Source organism: Chiloscyllium plagiosum, chromosome 15 (assembly GCF_004010195.1).
Source record: "Chiloscyllium plagiosum isolate BGI_BamShark_2017 chromosome 15, ASM401019v2, whole genome shotgun sequence".
NCBI classification, from domain to species: Eukaryota; Metazoa; Chordata; class Chondrichthyes; order Orectolobiformes; family Hemiscylliidae; genus Chiloscyllium; species Chiloscyllium plagiosum.
This window is the reverse complement of record NC_057724.1, coordinates 80,828,820-80,836,952: the sequence shown is the minus strand read 5'-3', so window position 1 is coordinate 80,836,952 and position 8,133 is coordinate 80,828,820. Positions and strand designations below refer to the sequence as shown.

The window sequence follows — 8,133 nt, the reverse complement described above, 5'->3', positions numbered from 1 at the left end:
CCACCCTCCTCTCTGACCTATCACCTTCACCCCCCCCCCCATCCACCTATTGCACTCACAGCTACCTTCTCCCCAGCCCCACTCCCCTCCCATTTATCTCTCCACCCCCTAGGCTCCCAGCGTCTTTCCTGATGAAGGGCTTTTGCCCGAAATGTTGATTTTCCTGCTCCTCTGATGCTGCCTGACCTGCTGTACTTTTCCAGCACCACACTCTTGACACTGTAACTGTGACTGAGTCAGAGAATAAAATCTTTGTTACTGGCCTGAAGCTGCTTGTTCTGAGCCTTTGTCTGATCAGTATCACTACATTCTCCTTCCAAAACATTGATGTTGTACGGGATTTCAATAATCTGATTATTTTGTTTAGGAAAAAGAAGGGAATTTATGTGTGGAGCCGAAGGAAGTGGGCAAGGTCCTTAACAAGTACTTTGCATCAGAGTTCATGAAGGAGGAGGACATGGTGGAAGGTGAGTCTAGAGATGGGTGTATCGATATCCTACGGCATGTTGATTATAAAGAAAGGTGGTGGTGAGTGTTTTAAACAGCATTAAGGTAGACCAGTCCCCAGTACCTGATGGTTGTCATACAAGATAGAGTGTAGCAGTGGAAGGATGTTTTTCTGGCTGAAGCTCTGTGACCAGTGGTATTCCACAGGGATCAGTGCTGGGACCCCTGTTGTTTGTAATATATATAAATGATATGGAGGAGAATGCATATGGTCGAATTAATAAGTTTGAGGAGATCTAATGCAGGAGGAAACTATACAATAAGTGGAAAAACCTTCAGAAGTATCAACATACAGAGGGATCTAGGCATACAGGCCCACAGCTCCCTGAAAGTGGCAACACAAGGTGATTCAGAAAGCATGTGGCATGCTTGCCTTAACTGATTGGGGCATAAAGTATAAAAATTGGCAAGTCATGTTGTAGCTGTGTCGAACTTCGACTGCATGTGGAATATTGTGGACAGTCTGGTCACCACATTACCAGATGAATGTGGAGGCTTTGGAGAGGATACTGAAATGGTTTACCAGGATGTTGCCTGGTTTGGAGGGTATTAACCAAGAGGAAAGATTGGACAAATTTGGTTTGTTTTCATTTGAATGTTGATGGTTGAGGGGTAATTGATAGAGGTTTACAAAATTACGAGAGGCTGGATAGAATGGACAGTCAGTCTTTTTCCCAGAATTGGAATATCAATTATTAGGGGACATAGGTAACAGGGGGAGTGTTTAAAGGAGATGGGAGAGGCAGGTTTTTTGGCACAGATGGTGGTAAGTACATGGAATGCACTGCCAGAGGAGGTGGTGGAGGTGGATGCAATAGCAACATCTAAGAGGCATCTTGACAGACATCTGAATAAGCAGGTAACAGCGGGGTGTGGACCACATAGAAGCAAAAGGTTTTTAGTTCAAAAAGGCATCATGTGTCAGTGCAGGCTTGGAATGGACTCCCAGTAAGTGGTAGATTCAGATACATCAGGGACATTTAAGTGACTCTTTGATAGGCACGTGAATGATAGTAAATTGAAGAGTATGTAAGTTAGTTTGATCTTAGAGTAGGATAAAAGGTCAGCACAACATCAGGGTCCGGAGGGCCTGTACTGTGCTGTACTGTTCTTTGACGATTCTTCACATACTTTGAGTCACATCCAAACCATGTATTGACTATTCCCCGGTCATTCCTGAGGTCCATTCTTCTGTTATAGCTCCACATTTCTTGTTGTTTGTTCTAATCACCAAACCTAGCTCTACCCCTGCTCCTGTTAGTTTATGATTCTCACTTTGTATTGATGCTTTCAGCCTGTGCCTCCAGGTACCTTCCCCTGCAACTGGAAAAGATGCAAACCTGCCGGTACACCACTCCCCTCACCTCCATCCAGGGCCCCAAACAGTCCTTCCAGGTGGGACAGAGGTTCACCTGCCTCTCTTCCAACCCAGTATACTGCTCCCGATGTGGTCTTCTCTACATCGGGGAGACCAAACGTGAACTTAGGGAACGGTTCACCGAGCATCTCAGCTGGGCCCGTGGGGGCCCACCCCCCTCCCCCCCACTCCTCCCAGCCACCAACCGGATTCATTTCTCCCATTGACCCACCAGTTTGTATCCTCGACCTGTCTTCACCCATCCCCACTTCACCACCATGCCCCTCCACCACTCCTGTTTATCTGCAGCTCCCCCCACACCCACCCCCAGTCCTGAAGAAGGGTTACACCCAACACGTTGACTTCTCCCCCTCTTGATGCTGCCTGGCTCGCTGTGTTCTCCCAGCCTCCAGCCTGTCCCTCCTGATGCTGCCTGACTTGTTGTGTTCTTCCAGCCAGGTTGAATAGGCTGGGGCTGTTTACCCTGGAGCATCGGAGGCTGTGGGGTGACCTTGTAAAGGTTTATAAAATCATGGGGGACATAGATAGGATAAACTGACAAGGTCTTTTCCCTGGGGTTGGGGAGTTCAGAACTAGAGGGCATAGGTTTAGGGTGAGAGGTGAAAAATTTAAAAGGGACCTAAGGGGCAACTTTTTCACGCAGAGGGTGGTACGTGTATGGAATGAGCTGCCAGAGGAAGTGGTGGAGGCTGGTACAATTGCAACATTTAAAAGGCATCTGGATGGGTATATTAATAGGAAGAGTTTAGAGGAATATGGACCAGCTGCTGGCAAATGGGACTAGATTGGGTTGGGATATCTAGTCGGCATGGACGGGTTGGAGTGAAGGGTCTATTTCCATGCTGTACATCTCTATGACTCTAATCAACGATCAGTATCTTGCATTTAATATCTTCAGTGACAACTCAATAAGGTTCAGTTCCTCTTCTTGTCACAAGAGGTCAGTCCTCTGCTTCCTGATTGCTTTTGGCTCGTGTTTGCATGAAAAATTTCAACTTCGTTGAAATAAAAAAAACAGAAAATGCAAGGGGAAGTCAGCGGCTCTGGCACAGTGTAGTGTGGAGAGAGAAACAGAGAATGAATGTGACATTTCTTTCGCGAGTTGCATCAGGGGTTTTTTTGGAGGGGCTTCTGTGACAAGACACAGGGAGATTTCTCATATTTTACCAAATGAGCTGCAGTAACCAGCTCCTGAACAATGGCATTCCTTTCATCTGACCCTAGAACTATCTTACCACAAGCTGTTCCTTGAAGCAACTTGCCACCCAGTGAATATATGTCAAACAGATTGGCATCTCTTGTGCCCATGCCATCCTTGAGATCCTGCAGTGCACCCAGACAATTGCTGGCAATCTGCTGTAGCCCCTCTCCAGCGTAATAGCACAGCAACAACAAATGCTGTCCATTGCTGTCGTACACACAGCCCCATTCTCTTTTTTTCATTAACTCATGGGATGTGTTCTGCATTTATTGCCCATCCCTAGTTGCCCCTTGAGAAAGTGGTGGAGAGCTGCCTTCCTTCTAACCACTGCAGTCCATGGGCTATAGGTAAATCCACAATGTCCTTGGGCAGAAATTGCACCCTAGTCCCCATTTAGATACTAGGCCACACCTGAAGCTCCTCTTTGAGTCTCAGATAGAATCCCTACAGTGCATATCAAGGCCACTTGGCCCATCGAGTCTGCATCAACCCTCTGTAGAACATCCCACCCAGGCCCACTTATCCCCTTAAGCCTGACATTTCCCATGGCTAACCCACCTAGCCTGAACATTCCTGGATGCTAGGGTAACTTCACACGGCCAATCCACCAAGCCTACACTATAGGAGGTAAAGCAAGAATCCAGAGGGAACTCACACAGACACTGGGAGAACATGCAAACTCCACAGACAGTCGTCTGAGTGTGGAATTGAACCCAGGTCCCTGACGCTGTGAGGCAGTAGTGCTAACCACTGAGCCACTGTATATACAAAGCTAAGCAGTTAGAACCCTATTTACTGCATTTTGGATAACAATCTCGGATTTAAATTTAACTGGATTCATTGCATTTTTGCTGTATGTAACAGCTCCTGGACTCAGTCAGCTCGAAATTAGACATCCCATATTTGTCTGATATCTGATTGCTAGCAGCTTATTACCTCAGTGACTTACATAGAAGAATACAGCGCAGTACAGGCCCTTCGGCCCTCGATGTTGCGCAGATTTAAATTTTTTTTCTCTTTATTGCAATTCTGAGGAAGAGTCCTACTGAACTCAAACTTTAACTCGGTTTTCTCTCTACTGATGCTGCCCAGAGTCTCTTCAGCTTTATCTGTGTTTGTTACAGCTCAGTGCCCTTGCAGCTCAGAATCCCATTGGAGTTCTCTGTTTAAGTAACAGTCTGCTTTTTATTTTTTCTGCTGAAGTGAACAACTTCACATTTTCCCACACTGTGCTCCATTTGGCAGTTTTTTGCCCTCTCAATCAACCTGCCTCTATCTGCCTCCACACTCCTCACCTCTTGTTCTCTTTATTTAACCTGTATTCTGTTCTCTAAAATTTGCACACTTGTGAATGATAAACAGTACGTTTTTCTTGAATTCTGAAAAAGAGTTGTATCAGATTCAAAGCACTAACACTGGGCAGAATCTTTATAGGGTTCGAGGGACGTGGGCTATGGTGGGATTTTATGGCAGAAACAGGCAAGAATTCTAGTAAGGCCCATAGAATTGTACATTACAGGAGAGGCCCTTCAACTCATTAAGTCTGTACCAATACAAAATATACTATTCCCTGCACTAGTGCCACTTTCCTATGCAAGTTCCGTATCCTTGAATGTTAAGGTTGTGAGGTTTCCTACCTTAACTCCCCCTCCCAGGCAATGCATTCCACACCCCTACCACTGTCTGGGTGAAAACTGTTTTCCTCCAGTCCCCTCGAAAGCTCCTGCCTTTCACTTTAAAACGACACCCCCTTGTTCCTGACCTGATGGTGGGAGCATCTCCACTCATTCTCTTTTTTTATCATTTCCACAAGTAGCGAGGAGTTCTGCAGCAAGCAGCAGTGAGCTGGGGGGGACTGATCGTTGCGAAACACCTTGTGAATGGCTCAGCTCAACCCAGTAACATTCAGCTACTGATCTCCCCAAACTCACTGAATAAGCTCGACACTGAGAAATCGGCACCAGAGTGGACACAGCTCACCACTTGATTTGAAAGGCCCTCATGTTGCTTATAACTAAGCAGCACCTTGGGGTAAGATCTACAGGCACAAGTCTCACACAGACCCATCATCTACAGGCATTGGGACCTGGCATCTACCAACCCCTCACCACTCTCAGGGCTCCTCTCCAATCCATTTGAAAGTCAGTAAGAGCAGCAGAGGCAAGGAATCCAGCAGCAAGTAACTCACCTCCTGATTCCCAATAGCCTGTCCATCTACAAGGCACCAGTCAGGAGTGTGATGGAATACTCCCCACTTGCCCTTGATAGAGGCAGGTCCAACAACATACAAGAAGCTCAACATCATCCAGGACAAAGCAGCCGCTTGATTGGTACCACATCCACAAACATCCCCTCCCTCCACCACCGACCATCAGTAGCAGCAGTGTGTACCATCTACAAGATGCAGTGTAGGAATTCACCAGAGACCCTCAGACAGCACCTTCCAAACCCACAATGACTACCATCAAGAAGGACAAGGGCAGCAGATGCTTGGGAACAGCACCACATTCAAGTTCCCCTCCCAATCACCATCCTGATTTGGGAATATATCGCCGCTCTTTCACTGTCACTGGGTCAAAATCCTGGAATTCCCTCCCTAAGGCATTGTGGGTCTACCCACAGCACATGGACTGCAGCTGTGGGTAGTCAAGAAAACAACTGACCCCCACCTTCTCAAGGGGCAATTAGGATCGGGCAATAAACACTAGCCCAGCCAGCAACGTCCACATCCCACAAATGAATAAAGAAAAACAAGTCAGGCAGCACAAACCTGCATTGGAGGGCACCCCAACAGGGACAGTGTGTACACAGAGACAGGGAACCAGCTCATCGACTGGACCAGGCTGCAGCTCAGGGCTTCCCCGTCACTTACCTGTACGTTTGCACCATCCCTGCCTTCCCAAACCTGTGATTGTGCCTGTGTGTCAACCAGAGCCAAATATTCTGTCTGTGCTGCTTCACTGACATACAGCACAGACTTACAGACAGGCTTCCTGTCCTAAGCAATGTCCCCTGTGTTTGGGATGGAGTCAGGGGTTAGGTCTGGGTGGAATGCTGTATGGGTGATCAGTGAAGATCAATGGGCTAATAGCCTCTCTCTGTACTGTAAGGATTCTCTATGTAATGGAAGTGTAATAGCTATAGCCTCACTGGCTTGCGGAAGACGTGTTTAAGGTGATGGCTTTTCATGTGCAGAAATATTTGATGGATATTTTGAAAGCGATTTGTTAACATATGCTCGTTTTCATTTTTACTCAGTGTATAGTTAGTGTGTGGAATGCAATTGCCTGGAAATGTGTGGGAGGTAGGTTCAACGAGGCATTTGGCGGGGATTGGATGGTTATTTAAATAGAAGCAACGTACAGGGTTATTAAGAAAAGGCACAAGATTGGCAATGTTGAGACCATCGTTATTTTTCTTTTCTTCTCATCTTTTGGTACTATGATTCGCAATTCAGAATTGAACTTTGAACTTTGAGCAGCTTGTGTTTTTGTAAAAAAAAGCAAAGGGAAGAACAAAAGACTCATGATTTCTGGTGGCAACTGGCCTGGAAAGATAATTACTGCATCAAGAACACTGTAGATGATTCAGCACTGAGATGTTGTTCTGCTCAGGGACTGACAGCGGGTTGGATGTTGAATTCTTCAATCAAAGAAGGACTGGTACTGACCAGCCAATCACAGAGAACATAGATAAAGAAAGAGACAACAACGATTGAACTGACTCTGATTGCCGCTTTTGAGTAGGAAGCAGGTTTGCTTTAGTGAAGCTGCCGGACTGGGAAACAGATTTTTCTTTCTTTACTTCTTCTTGAGTTATTGACTTGTTGAAAATACTGAGAGAAAAACCTCAGTCTGTAAGAAATAAGTAAAAGACTCCAGTGGTCAATGGAAACTGTTTACATTGATTAGAGACTTTGGAATTCAAGGAAGATATGCAGTTTTATATATCTGTGTTACATACCATTGCCCAAGGATTTCATAAAACCCTGGAATTCATAATTAAAAATGATAGGTTAAAATTATTGTCATTTTCTTCTTTAAAATATCCCTTATCTGTATCAGTGTGTCTGTCAGTATGAGAGTGGGAGTTAATATCCAAAGATAATTGGGCTGAAATCATAGATATTAATTAGATTACTTTGTCACTTATCTGTCATTATAAAGCGGAAGTAGACCCCCCTCTGAAAACTAAACCTGAAACACCCAAACAGCAGCACCTTGACCTATAATCTGTACAAAAAAGTGTGAAAAGTGGTGTAACCTGCTTTTCAGCAACTTCTAGTTGTTCAAAAAAATTAATCCCTGACACTCAATTTAAAATCAGCAAATAATAATTAATCTAACTCTAACAGTGAACAAATTAACTCAACCAATACTAAACCGAATAAATCCCTTCTAACTATTCCCAAATAAAACAAGATTCTAACAGTATGCTGTTCCAATAAATACAAGTCCAACTCATATACAAAAAAAACCAGAATTTAATCTCTCACAAAATTATAGCCAGATTACATTTCTTCCAGAATGTTCTGTGCCTTCTTCTGTTGAGTCTTCTGTCAGGAATGCCTTTTGTTCTGATTCTTCATCATTGCTACCATTATTATTCAGATGGCGCTTTCTCTAATACCTGGATGACTGTGAGAATGAATTTCTCTCTCTCTGATGAGCTGAGGGCTGTTCACTCTGGTGGATGGCAGTTAAGGAGAAAGTGAGGTCTGCAGATGCTGGAGATCAGAGCTGAAAATGTGTTGCTGGAAAAGCGCAGCAGGTCAGGCAGCATCCAGGGAACAGGAGAATCGACGTTTCGGGCATAAGCCCTTCTTCAGGAATGAGGAAAGTGTGTCCAGCAGGCTAAGATAAAACGTAGGGAGGAGGGACTTGGGGGAGGGGCATCGGAAATGTGATAGGTGGAAAGAGGTCAAGGTGAGGGTGATAGGTCAGACTGGAGTGGGGGCGGAGAGGTCAGGAAGAAGAGTGCAGGTTAGGAAGGCGGTGCTGAATTCGATGGATTTGACTGAGACAAGGTAGGGGGAGGGGAAATGAGG

General features: G+C 45.3%; 1 long non-coding RNA gene across 2 annotated transcripts in view; it reads left to right on the top strand.

Annotated features, from left to right (window-relative positions):
• Window positions 1-372: 372 nt before the first annotated feature.
• The window catches only part of LOC122557449, a 41,440-nt gene continuing 33,679 nt past the window's right edge, over window positions 373-8,133 (top strand). For both annotated transcript variants that reach the window (XR_006313835.1, XR_006313836.1), the window contains exon 1: window positions 373-467. This is a non-coding gene — a long non-coding RNA (uncharacterized LOC122557449). The remainder of the gene's footprint in view (window positions 468-8,133) is intronic.